This window comes from Ursus americanus, chromosome 1, assembly GCF_024610735.1.
Source record: "Ursus americanus isolate L20-20 chromosome 1, mUrsAme1.1.p, whole genome shotgun sequence".
NCBI lineage: Eukaryota > Metazoa > Chordata > Mammalia > Carnivora > Ursidae > Ursus > Ursus americanus.
Genome location: NC_142127.1, coordinates 63,840,154 through 63,853,878, shown reverse-complemented (window position 1 = coordinate 63,853,878; position 13,725 = coordinate 63,840,154). Strand labels below are relative to the sequence as shown.

The 13,725-nt window shown below is 35.8% G+C and overlaps 1 long non-coding RNA gene across 1 annotated transcript in view; it reads right to left on the bottom strand.

Annotated features, from left to right (window-relative positions):
- LOC148110777 (uncharacterized) overlaps positions 1-12,128 on the bottom strand; it is a 35,859-nt gene extending 23,731 nt beyond the window's left edge. The window contains exon 1 of the long non-coding RNA XR_015724388.1: positions 10,056-12,128. This is a non-coding gene — a long non-coding RNA (uncharacterized LOC148110777). The remainder of the gene's footprint in view (positions 1-10,055) is intronic.
- Between the last annotated feature and the right edge of the window lie 1,597 nt (positions 12,129-13,725).

The following is a 13,725-nucleotide window of genomic DNA, read 5'->3' as shown; positions in this document are numbered from 1 at the left end:
ACTTTTATTCAGGGGCGCCTGGGTGGCTCAGTTGGTTAAGCATCTGCCTTCTGCTCTGGTCATGATCCTGAGGCCTTGGGATCCAGCCCAGAGTCAGGCTCCCTGCCCGGTGGGGAGTCTGCTTCTCCCTCTGCCTTTGTCCCTCCCCCTGTTCATGCTCTCCCTCTCTCTCTCAGATAAATAAATAAATCTTTAAAAAATATTTTTATTCAATATAACCTGGCTAGTACTCATAAAATAAACATAAACATAGATATTTAAAAATATTTTTAATATTTTCAACAATTGATAACAGTGCTTTGCTTTGCATTTTTCCTCCAATTAAGTTTTTAAGAGCTCAATGACATCAGTATACATAGAGTAACTATATTACTTTGGAAATGCAGTTGTCTAAAATTATAATTATCTTTTCTATGGGGCTTGCTTTTGGACTTACATTTAAAATAGCAATTTACATTTGGCAAATTCATCTTATTCAAAATTATTTTATTTATGGCAATGCAGTAATTTTTTTATTTGGTATTACCTCCTAAATTATATTATTTCCTGCTGATGTTTGCATTCTTCATGGGTTCTGTTTTATAAAATTATTTGATTTTGCTATGGTTCCTATCATGTGAAGAAATTCTGATTTTCATAATTTCAAAGTATTTGGGGCAGATGTTCTATAGTCCAGGTATTACCTTACCAAAATCTGAATAAATTATATTATGCATAGAATGGCATAACATTTTTCTCAGAGTCTCTATTCCCTACAACATCAGTGTGATCAGTTATGCATTTTTATCTTCAGAGTCAAAAAAGTGTAACGAACTACTGAAAATTTTCAAATTTATCTGCACACCTCCATCCTTAGAGGTAGCACCCTGGGACAATGCAGAACCTAGACGACCATATACTATGGCCTATTCTGTAGGTCTCAATATGGAAGGATCTCTAAGACATATCACTAAATGATAACAAGGCTTTAAAATTTAATGTCTCATTTCAGTTATTTTCAAACTGAATAAGCATATAGTCTGGAAGGGTATAAACAAAGTATTAATTGTCAGAAGATGATAAGAACCTAGTTCATGGCTATTTACCCTAAAGGCCTGTAGAGAAAAGTATATTTTTCTGATTCTATCATATATACTTCTAAATAAACCACCGTGCTGTTTTCCAACAACTTAAAAGCTGGTTAATCAGTGTGTTTAGCTACAGATAAAGCTGCATACACATACAAGGAAACTACCTTATTCTGAAGAGTTCACTGCATAGAAACCTGAATGATATAAAAAGGCCAACCAGGTAAAATTGAGGGAAGCCACAATTACACGGCTGTCTGAGCTACTAAATGAATTCCTGAACATGGTGTCCTCTTCGTCTTTCTTTCTATAGTACCTAACATATACGGAATCTCTGTAGATGTTCAATTAATGTTAATAAATTACTGGATGGACCCTTAGGTTTAGTTGATAGGGCAGAAAAACATATCCGTCGGAAAGTGACTTATTAGAAATTTCAAAGCACAAACTTTCAGGAATATTTTCATCATTTTGCCTAAAAATGGCCTGAAGCCCCCAATTAAACTATCAGATTTTTTTTACCTTGTAATTAATTTTTTATTTATTAAATTATTGTGAACTAGCTATACACATCATTGTTCTAGTTGCTGGTCTATAATTATGATTGTGTCCAATTTTCCACTTTAATTTTCTTTTCCACCCAACCATTATAATCTTACTAGTCATTATTATATATGTTCCACAACTTGTTTGTTCATTCAACAAACAATGAACTCTTTTGTAAGCGATATGATTTATTATTACACCAACTGTATGCACTGAGGTTCATATGGAAACTCTTACTTAACAGATACTTTTATTTTTCACAGCTAATGGAGTCTCGATGTAGACATTCTTTCTGCTTCTCTTGAAACTAAAAGAGGATTTTTCACCAGAGACTAAGTTAAAAAGTGACTTTAGATGCATTCATAGCAACTCAGATGGAAACCGTAAACTTAGCCATCTCCTTTTAATCACTTATTTATCTTTCAAATCCTGAGGTCATTCTCATCATACGGTCACGTCTGATGATCGGTAGCAAATGCAATCTGTCATCTAGATATTACTATCTACACAATTCAGTGGTCAGCTATTTGTAAAGAATATGATGACTGATAATTAATATCTTTCTTCAAGGTATTCAGTAAGTGTCCTGAAACATTGGAGCCCTTTCCACTAGGAAGAAAATGGAGCATTGAAGATCCAGATCTCCTTTCAAAATCTCTTGTGTGTATTGCAGACAGAGCACAGCCTAAAACAAGACAAGTCCTGTAAGAGCCCCAAATGTCAGATGTGGGCCTGGGGATTCTCACATATTGTTTATGCTAAAACATTTGCATCTATTTTACATGCATTGTGATTGTGAGTTTATCTCGGGAAGTTTTGCTTTTACTATGAAGTTTTAATTCATACCCTTTGAGAATTAACCATAAAAGTGCAGGTTTAAAAATAGTTACAAGTGATCGAATTAATCCCTTGGATTTATGACATGAAAAGAATGTGAACGAATGATGTGACACCCATTGAAACTTCTCCAAGATTTTCACCCACTTATCCCAAAAAGGGCATCGCTTGCACTGAGACACTAAACAAATCAAATACTTGAAATAACTCTGTAGCCTTTTTTTTTCCCTAGAAATACATCTACCCACATATTCAATTTATTTCTAAACTGACCTTAGAAATTAACACACATAGAGCTAACTTAAGACTATCTGTCAAATCTGTTCTGCAATAAGATATGTAAGGCATATATTAAAAATGTCACCGTTATGCTATATTAAGGAAAATGTACCTGTTCTGAATTAATAATACATATAATTATGTATAATTCTTAACATAGGTTTGACAACAAATGCTGTTAATTAACAAATAATTCCCACTAGGACATGTATGGGTAGAACTGTTTACAATGGACACTTGAGACAAGATATGTTAATTGCATTAATATTAATAATAAATTATATTAATTTAATGGTGGGAATCATGCTGAGAAGTTTTATGAATATAATGTAGTTAAAAACAAGATGCATATAGGATTTGGTGTCTGATGGAACCTGAAGTTAGGTTGAACTAAAATGACATGCTAGTGGGACGCCTGGGTGGCTCAGTCTGTTAAGCATCTGCCTTCAGCTCAGGTCGTGATCCCAGGGTCCTGGGATTGAGTCCTGCAATGGGCTCCTTGCTCAGCAGGGAGCCTGCTTCTCCCTCTGCCTGCCAATGCCCCCGCTTGTGATCGCCCTCTGTTTCTCTCTCTCTGACATAGAAGTAAATAAAATCTTTTAAAAAAATGACATGCAAGAGATTCTAGACTTGATTTTAAATGCAGAGAAGCTATTAAAATATTCTAGCTTTTAAAATTATCAGAGATTTGGGAAACTTTCCTGTAATGGTTAGATTTCAAATTGGAAAATAGTTGGCTTGACAAATTACAATAGTGAAAGGACTAATAGATGAGTTTGGATGGATGGATGGATGGATGGATGGATGGATGGTTGATGTTTGGAGAGGTAATTTCATACTCAGAAGAGCATTTAAGGAGCAGTGAAATACTATATATATAATACATATCATATACATCACATATTATATGTTATGCGTACACACAGACATGCTGAAAGGTAGCTTTTGGTGAATGTGACATGTCTAAACAGTAGAAAAGCCCTATTCTTTTGTTGATATGTAAACAATAGTTTTTGAAATCTCATCGTGCAATTTGTTTCTTCATTATTCAGTGAACATTTATTGAACACCTACTATGTGCCAGGCACTTTGTTAGAAATGGTGAATAAAGTAGACATGCCTTCATGGGGTTAGACTGAGAAAGACAGGTAATAAGCAGATGTACAAGCGAAAAATGGAATATTGCAAGTTTTGGTAAGTGTTATGATGAAAAATAGTATGTTTATGGAGTAAATAACAAGATAGGTGAAAATTGTTTCCTTAGATGAATTGTTAAGGAAGACTACTTGGGGAAACTGACATTTGAACTGTGATATAAATAATGACAAGCCAGGTCTAACAATATTAATGTATTCAAAATGGAGCAAATTCCATATGTCAAGTTCATAAAGAAGTTATGAGTGCAGCATATTTTAGGAATTCAAAAATAGTATAGCTAAGACTGTTGAGAAAAATTATTGGCATCACATGAAGTAGGGACAATAATATGGAAGACACATTATGCTTTCTAGGCCATGGAACCTAGATTTAATTACATTCTCAATTCAGTGAGTGAATATAACTTTTCTGCATTTCAGTTTATTAAGTTGTAAAGTGGTGATAATAGCTGTACATCATAAGTTTTTCATGAAGATTAAACTAGTTGGAATAAGTAAACTTAAAATAGTACCCTGCATAAAGGAAGTGCTCTAAAATTAGTATCAATTATCTTTATTATTACTGTTATTATTTACAATAATAAAATATTGAAAGCCCTAAAAGTATGTGCCAGTATTCATCATCATTCAGGAGAGAAATCAGATAGAATGGGAACCAGATAGTAAATGTTTAGGTTTTGTAAAACATATGTTTTCTACCACAATTAGTCAATTCTACCATTGTAGTGTGAAAGTAATGAGGCAATATAGAAACAAATGAGTGTGATTATGTTTCAGTAAAACTTCATTTATAAAAGCAGATGATGGGTCAGATTTGGCCTGTGTGCTATAGATGTCACTCCCTGAATTAGAGGATTATCCAAGCTGAATATCTATAGGCATCACAACAAGTCTTCAAAAGGGCTAAAGATCTGAAAGTCAATCAACTTGATATTAGAAGGTAGGGTGGATGAAAAAAAAAATTGGAAACCATTGGTTAAATTTATGATTTTCAAAAATGTATTTTGGTTGGTAGCAAGGAAAGGCCATGAATTATTGTTCCCCAAGCCATCCTTTGTAGTATCTAAGCATTTTCGACCAGTCAGCCACTCGCTAACCTAGCAACTCACCATAGACATGAGAAATCTTAGCCGAGGTCAGCAAGGCCTGACCCAGGTCAACACAACTGGTCATCACCACTAAAATCGGTGACCTACAGAACCTAAGCTAAATAACTGTTTTAAGTCACTGCGTTTTGGGATAGTTTTCTACAAAGCACAAATTAACTGACAATAGATTGTGTACTAATTATCATTGTATTAAACAGATTATTTATCATTATTATATGATGGCAAAACTTATATAAAATGGAATGAATACCAATAACAATATTACTGAGTCCCCACTATACGTAGAGACCATGTTTGAGTTCTGAGATGCACCAGGAATCAAGAGAATTATGTCACCTGCCCCTCCATTTATGTTTGTCATGTTCAAATAACAGGTTGCCGGAATAGGCCAGTCTATAGTCAAAGATTAACCTTTTCCAATGACAAAAAATCAACAATCATATATATAAACTTTAAAAAATTTACTTAATGTGGCTCTAACCAAGATGAACTAGAATGTTTATGACATTTTAGATTTGTTTAGGAAATAGAAATCATTGGCCTCCCTCTTTACTGTGTGCTTAAATGAAGAATAATGTTGTGATCCACTTTTTTCTTCAGTTTTGCTTTTTGTGAGGAAGCTCATTTCTACATGTGGTATTCACTGAACCTCTTTCTCTTTTTTCCTGTGAGACTGTTGCAAGTGGGAGCTGTGGGTATGTGGACTTGAGCATTTTCAAGAGAGCCTTGGCAGACCTCCAGTCTTTTGAAACTTAGTTCCACTCACTATGCTGTAATAGTTTCCATTTTGAATCTTAGCTTCAACATTTTGCATCTTACAACTATTTGCTATTGGGTTACTTAAACCTACTTAAAATTTCATTAACTTATAAATAATAACACAGATGTGTTCATAATATGTATTTTACCTATATATTCTTTTAGGTTAAACAACTAATAATTAATAACTACTTTATTAAAATGTGTTTGATAAAATACGTTGAAAATACTCTCTGTTTCTCATTTCCCAATTACATAGATTCTCCACCACATTTTTAACCGAACTAAAATTTGCTGCATACTGCCCAAACTCTAATATCCCTGCTGTTGCTGAAATGAAGAAAATAAGGAAGAGAAAAACAGAGCATCTTTTCACTTCCAGGTTCAAAGTGACTAAAATTGTTTCCATGAAAATTGTTAAATGTACTCTTTATAAAGATACAATTATTCCTAAGTACTTTTAATGCTTATTATCTCATGGTATCTATCTTTAGCAAAAGAAAAGCTTAAGAGTTTTTTAATTTGAGAGTAAAAATCAACATAACTTATCACCTTATAATTCGTAAGTTATAACTATAAGTATGTTTCAAATGATATTAAAACACTAAGGGCAAAATTTATCTCTGTTATATAAACTGCATAAACAGTAAAAATAAATTGTGAAACATCAATTAGCACTTTTATTTGTATTCATTCAGAATACTATTAACAGAAATCATCCAATGTAAGAGGTTATATTATTTTCCTAAGTTATTCCCCATATGAAGTCGTGCATGAATATAACATCTGTATAAAGCTAATATTTTCTCGAATCCTCCAAACACTTGGTCAGGCAACTAAGACTAGTGCTCAGACCAGTAGTCACAGGTGCATACTAGAAAGAAACAGAATGGAATCAAATCACTTTAACTCCCCTATCTATATGTCAATCATCTTGAAAAAATATTTAAGAAAATAATCTCAGCATAAGAACTGATGAAGTATTCATGAGTTCAAGCATTTCGATTTTATATCGTTTCCTCTTTCTTTGTACCTTAAAAAATTTTAATATCCACATGTTTTATTTCAGTTTATCATAGACAAAATGGTCTAGGTTCATAATAGATGAATTCAGTCTGTTAAATTTTCTGTGATAAAATAGCCAAAATTATTAAATTTCATGCCTAAAATCTAAATGTTTATGTCATGTATATTGCTTCATATTCTCAACTTTTTGATTTAAAGCATTTTGGTTTAGAAGTGCCTGGGTGGCTCAGTGGGTTGAGCTCTGACTCTTGGTTTCGGCTCAGGTCATGACCTCAAGGTTGTGGGATTAAGCCCCATGTTCAGAGTTTGGCTCCATGCTCAGCGGGGAGTCTGCTTGAGGTTCTCTCTCTCGCTCTTGGCCTCCCTCCCACACACACAGACACACTCTGTCTCTCAAATAAATAAATAAATAAATATTTTAAAAAATAAAATGTTTTGGTTTAAAAAAAAGTTTAGATTTTCCATTTACAGCTTGTTTTTTAAAATAGAAATTCTAAGCCAGGGGGTCCATGATTCCTGATGCCATACAATATCCTTGAGGTAGTTTTCAAAATCACAGGCCAGAGAAAGGGAGTCCAAGCGAAGGGGAGTCCTTTCTAGGAGGAGTAAACTGAGAAAAATACTGGGATTTGGGTGTAGTAGTAGAGAGGAAGGATGCATAGAGAAGGAGCCATAGAATCTGCATAAAATTTCCCTTCTGGTTCTTGGCTAACTCCTGAGCAGCAAATTCATAGGGGGTGACCCTGAACGACCAGACTGGAACAGCTACTGGAAAGCTGAGAGCGGAACAGAAAATTTAGAAGTTGCATGATGCAGGAAAGACCTTGGAAACGGCATGGCCAGAATGAAGAGACTTAGCTGAACATTCTAAGCATTCAATTGAGGCAAAAAAGGCACATTCTTTCTCTTAGAACCATGCCCTAGCAGTAAGGGCCGTGCCTGACAGGACAGGCAAGGGCAAACCTGGAACAGATTAACCCAGCAAAGTCTAAAAACAAGTTTGCACAGAGTCAAGGTCATTTTCCAGAAGTTCGACTAACTACTTGCTGGAAAAGAACTCAACACCTTTGCTATGTATAATTTCCAAAAAATTTATGTTTTACTCTTTGTGAATAAATTATTTCAAACTTGCAATATGTGATTGGAATTTTATTTACTGTTTTAGTTAAACAAGTTTGGGTTAAAAACCTTTTTTTCCCTATTTTTGAAAACACCTCTTCAGTGGTTCCAGCTAACCCTGGCTTCACCCTTCCCTCTTCCCCCGTGAACTGTTGATTGCGCACATGTTGTCCTCTTTGATTTTATGTATTCATTTATTTTTCATGGATTCTGGGATGCCTGTGTGTACATTGTAACATTCATATAATTGGGATGTGTCTTAAAATCAATGGTGGGTCATTGTTTACTTGGTAGCTTTTTCTCTTTCTGACTGGTACCTAAAATGCCATCATTGTAGTCTTAGAGTCAATGAACTGTAGTAAACATGTAGAAATGCAATTTTTCATCTGATATTAAATATATAATACAAAGATAAAGAAATTACTTTAGAGGACCCTAAGAGTCACCAAAGAAAATATATCTGAAGAGCACCACATAGGCCTCTCAAACATCTAGATTTGACTGAGCGATGGCCATCATCTACATTCTAAATGGCACATTCTAAATGGTTTATGTAACGTCTCCCATTGTTGGTCTCCTCATCAGTAAGACTGTACCGAAAATAGTAGTGGACACCTCGTAGAATTGTGAGAACTAAGTAAGAAAGAAAATGTAAAATGCTTGCAGCAGTGCCTGAAATAAACCGAGTGCTTAATAAACAGGAACTATTTTTACTAGTATAATGACGATGACGTCGCTACCAGTTTCTCGTACCTATTGTCAAAAAATATACATTTTAGTCTTTCATTCCCGTAAAAGCAAAAGATGAAGGAAGAAAGAAAGGCAAAAAAAAAAAAAACTCAGGCAGGCCTCCGCTGGGAGCCTGCTTCTTCCTCTCCCACTCCCCTGCTTGTGGTCCCTCTCTCGCTGGCTGTCTCTGTCAAATAAATAAATAAATTCTTTAAAACAGAAAAAAAGTCAGGCAGGAAGGAGCAAGAATGAAGAGAAAGAAGGAAGCAGAACTGGAGGAGGCTAGGACAGCTGCAGTTCCTGGCCGATAGAAATGCATCCGCTGCTCATTTGTGAGGTAAGCTTGACACCAGCTGCTGAGATCCGAGAGTTTCTGATCTGTAAATAAGTGCAAAATCATTATTGCCTTTCTTCCTACTCAACAGTAAGCTCCATGAGGACGGTGATATGTCTCTTTTTTCTCATTTTCACTCAACAGCAGCCTCATATAGAAACCGGAACTTTCGGATGAATAACTGTCATGCATTGCTGAATTCTAATTTACTTGAAGAAGAAAAAAAACCTCCTCATGCAACCCCTGTGTTACATAACTTCGAAATGAAGAAATATCTCCAGTATGATAATATGCGACTTATTCAGTTTTTGGCTTCAGAACAGTTTTCTGAAAAAATATTGAAAAAAATGAATATAATATGTAATGACAAGGGAAGTTGTTATCACAAGGGCTAGCAACCTAAAGATGATGAACTAATTTGAGACTCCAGATGACAGCCACAGTAACTCTTCACGGTGCTCCTTCGTCTTGTCTACGTCTTCGAAGAAACACTACAACTACAGGCAGAATAAGGGGACCGCAGAACTGCAGACACGGTAACTGAGAGGGAGGCAATGAATAATTGCCAGGGAAAAAAAGAGAAAGGAAAACTACACCAGAAGAAAAAAAAAAAACACAAAAAAACCATTAATCTTCAGCGGTCAGCAAGGCAAGCCCTAGGGGAGGCACACCCAGGTTGTCCTGGGTTCACATCTGGGTCCTCCTCTAACAATATGACCTGAGGCAGGATCTCCTCTTAGACATAGCCTAAGGTTTCAGAGACATGATCCCTGTAAAGTGCTTAGCAGAACCCCTGGCATAAAGAAGGCCTCATTCCGTGATAGCTTTAATTATTATTGCTGCATTGCTAAATATGGTTAAAAACACAATTTAGGGGCGCCTGGGTGGCACAGCGGTTAAGCGTCTGCCTTCGGCTCAGGGCGTGATCCCGGCGTTACGGGATCGAGTCCCACATCGGGCTCCTCTGCTGTGAGCCTGCTTCTTCCTCTCCCACTCCCCCTGCTTGTGTTCCCTCTCTCGCTGGCTGTCTCTATCCTGTCAAATAAATAAATAAAATATTTAAAAAAAAAAAACACAATTTAGAAAACCATACCTCATTATCTTCTGCGTTTGCTGTTTTATAAAACAAGGCACAGCGATTTTACAAAGACTTCCAGGATCCAAGATATCTAAAAGTGATGAAAACCTTTTGTGCTTGAAGGAGTACACTTTTTGGTGACTTGGAAAATCCTTTTATTTAGAGTAGCACTTCTCCGAAGACACTAGAAAAACAAGGACAGACTCAATTCCAATAATGAGAAGTTGCAGTGAAAGAATATCTTGAGTCTTTGTAGTTTGTATTGTACTTGAAAGTGCTTCAGTTTTACCAATTTGTATCCACAATATGGAAAAATATGGGGAGTCATGCCACTTAAGAGACTCGATTTTCTTTATCATCATGCTTCATTCTGTGAAGTGGGGACCTGTGATGTGGCAAATTGGCTCAAAGAAAAGTGAAACCTGGCCAAGAATTTGGACATTTCTTTCTTCAGTCTTCAGAAGAAAGGCTCCGTCTTTCACGTTCTCTCCCTGAAGCCACCCAGTTATTTTGCTGCCACTCCCCTTGGCTCCTAACAACAAGAATATGTCATAATTCCCAAGGAAGCAGCTGCGTTTAGTTACTGGGCTGTAGACATGCACACATCTCAAGTCAACACCTAATTAAAGACTAAAATCATAAAAAGAAATGTTCAACCTCTGTGTGTTTTGGAAAAAAAAAAACAGAAGTAAAATATGACCCCCATATATTCTATAGGCATAAAATGAAGAATTCCAAGGAAGGGTTGATTGAAAGGGAACATATGGGAACATATGTATAATGAGTTTCTCAGACCCCTTCATCCTGTAAGCCGCTGAAGGATAATAGCTAAACGACAGTACAACTTGTTAAATATTTTTTCTCTGATATATTGTGAAATCTTTAGTGTGTTTTATTTAAAATCTTCATGTCCCAAAGAGTTTAGATTATGTATTATCGTTTATTTTGAAAGTGACTTAATGTAAATACTGTTACGTACTCTGGGAAAAAGAAACCAAAAAAGATACCTGACTTTTCGCCTCACTCTAAGTCATTGATAAGTTGCTCAATGACAGGGGCGCCTGGGTGGCACAGCGGTTAAGCGTCTGCCTTCGGCTCAGGGCATGATCCCGGCGCTATGGGATCGAGCCCCACATCAGGCTCCTCCGCTATGAGCCTGCTTCTTCCTCTCCCGCTCCCCCTGCTTATGTTCCCTCTCTCGCTGGCTGTCTCTCTCTGTCAAATACATAAATAAAAAATCTTAAAAAAAAAAAAGTTGCTCAATGACAAAGTGGCATATAATTTCTCAGCTATATTCTTCCACAAAGGAAAACTCAATAAGCATCAAAACACATAAATAAGTATATGTTCAAAACATATTTTAATCTGTGATATCACCAACGACCCGTATTTGTATTTATTATCATTTTTGTGCACTCCCCATTTTAATAAAGCCTCATTTGTTATTTGCTACTTACTCTGAACTGCTTATCTTTTGTGTAATCTATTACTAATCCCTTTGTCCATCTTCGTGTTCTTTTTTGAAGTATTTATTTATAAAATCGAGGACAAGTCAAAATTTGTTTCTATTAGGTTTCCTATAATTCCACATGTGGTAATCAGGCAAACAAACAGAAAGTTTAGAGAGGAGTGTGATTATAACTATCTCATGTTGAATAACTAGGTTTCAGGACATTGTTTAATGGTATCTTTTTCCCAGGGTATGAAGGCAAAATTATCTTTATGGGCTCCAGATGTGTTGTCAAATAAAAATATCTCTAAAGGCTATTTAATGCTTGTTTCCTCATTTATCAGGCAAAGCAAAATTTGACCTTGCATTATAGAAGATATCTTCTTTCTGAAACTGTTAGAACCATCAGTGCAGCTGCTCATTCTACGGACTTTGTTTACTGAAAAGATTCTATGGACAGGAAAAGGCTGACAGTAAAGACCCAAAAGCCTCTCCATGGGCATCGATGCAGACCTTTCAAGATAAGCTCTTTAGGACCTACCAGTGTCATGGTGTGGAGTTTAAGCTATATAGTTAAATGGGGGGAGGTGTACCCACTCTTTAATTGCTCTTTCTCAATGTAGACAGAACCTGAATTTGAAGCATCAATTTGCTTAACACTGTTTATAATCCAATTATATGAACTAACGTATTTGTGTTGGTCGTTTCTGATAGGTAAAAGCGTGTGTGCATACCCACTGAAGTAAGATAAATTTTAATATCTCAAGAAAACTATTTGCTAAGTTTTCCAAATATTAGAACTCATTACCACAATATAAAAGATAAGGGCAAGAATGTCCTTTTAAAAAAATTATATCTGACCAGTTCAATATCAGGCCAAAAAGGAGAAAAAAATACTTAATACCAAAGTTTGGAAATTCAGATTTATCTCACACATTTTGTAGTTTTTTTGTCATGTGGAGATCACTGTGGTTTTATTTTATTTTTTCCAGTTTTATTGAAATATAATTACACATACGTCCACTGTATGAGTTTCCAATACTTAGCATAAATGTTTGGCTTACATATATTGTGAAATTATCACTATCCCTAGTACTTATTTATCTTATAACTGGAAGTTTGTACCTTTTGGCCACCTTCTTCCAATTCCCCTTTCCCTACCCCCCCACCTCTGGTAACCACAAATCTTATCTACTTTCCTATGACTTTGGTTTTCTGGGTTGTTTGTTTGTTGTTTGTTTGTTTTAGATTCTACATCTAAATGACACCACACAGTATTTGTCTTTATCTGTCTGACTTGTTTTACGTAACATAATGCCCTCGAGGTCCTCCATGTTGTCAGAAATGGCAGGAATTTCTCATTTTGTATGGTTGAAGAATATTGCACTATGTAGACATAACACGTCTTTATCCATTCATCCGTCAGTGGACACGGAGGTTGTTTCCACGTCTTGGCTATTGTACGTAATGCTGCTGTGGACGCGGGGCTGTGGCTCTCCTTTTGAGTTTGTGTTTTCTTTTCCTTTGGATATATTCTAAGTATTGCTTCTGAAAATTGTACAGCAAATTTAATTTATACATCCAGGGTCTTCCACACATTAGTAAAATATTATGCTGTTACCCTGTGTCTAAATTATGGCAGTAAACCCAGAATCTGATTTGGAAACAACAGTGAAGATGTCTATGTCTATGTCAACTTGAAACGAAGGTTCCTTTCCCTGAGAACATTAAAAAACTTGAAATGCCAAGCAAGGGATTTTGGGAAAAGAAGCAGAGAGATTCTGGAATGTAAACCGTTTTGGTATTTCAAATATGCATGTGTTTGAATTCTTCAAAGAGCAGACCTTGTATTATCTTCGACATGCACGTATCTAGTAAATTCTAATCACATTCATAGCTCTGGATTTTTAGAGTTTATACGTGGCATACTCTCAGTTTCTACACATTAAAAGATGTTAAGTTCCAGTTTTCCACAGTAGACTGGTATTTGGGTGTAGGGTGTGGTGAGATGGGGGACACAGAATGGGAAATACTATCTTAAGAAATTTGACAGATTCAAGAGGAGTCTGCTAAGGATGCAGGCCCAGGGCGTGGTAATCTCAGTGCAAGAACTGGGACACAAACAGGGTTAGACTTTCACATGCATTAAAACTTCTTTTTTTTTTCCTTCAAGTTTCTATTTAAATTCTAGTTAGTTAACAGATATGGTAAAATTAGTGAAACTCCTTCCAACTC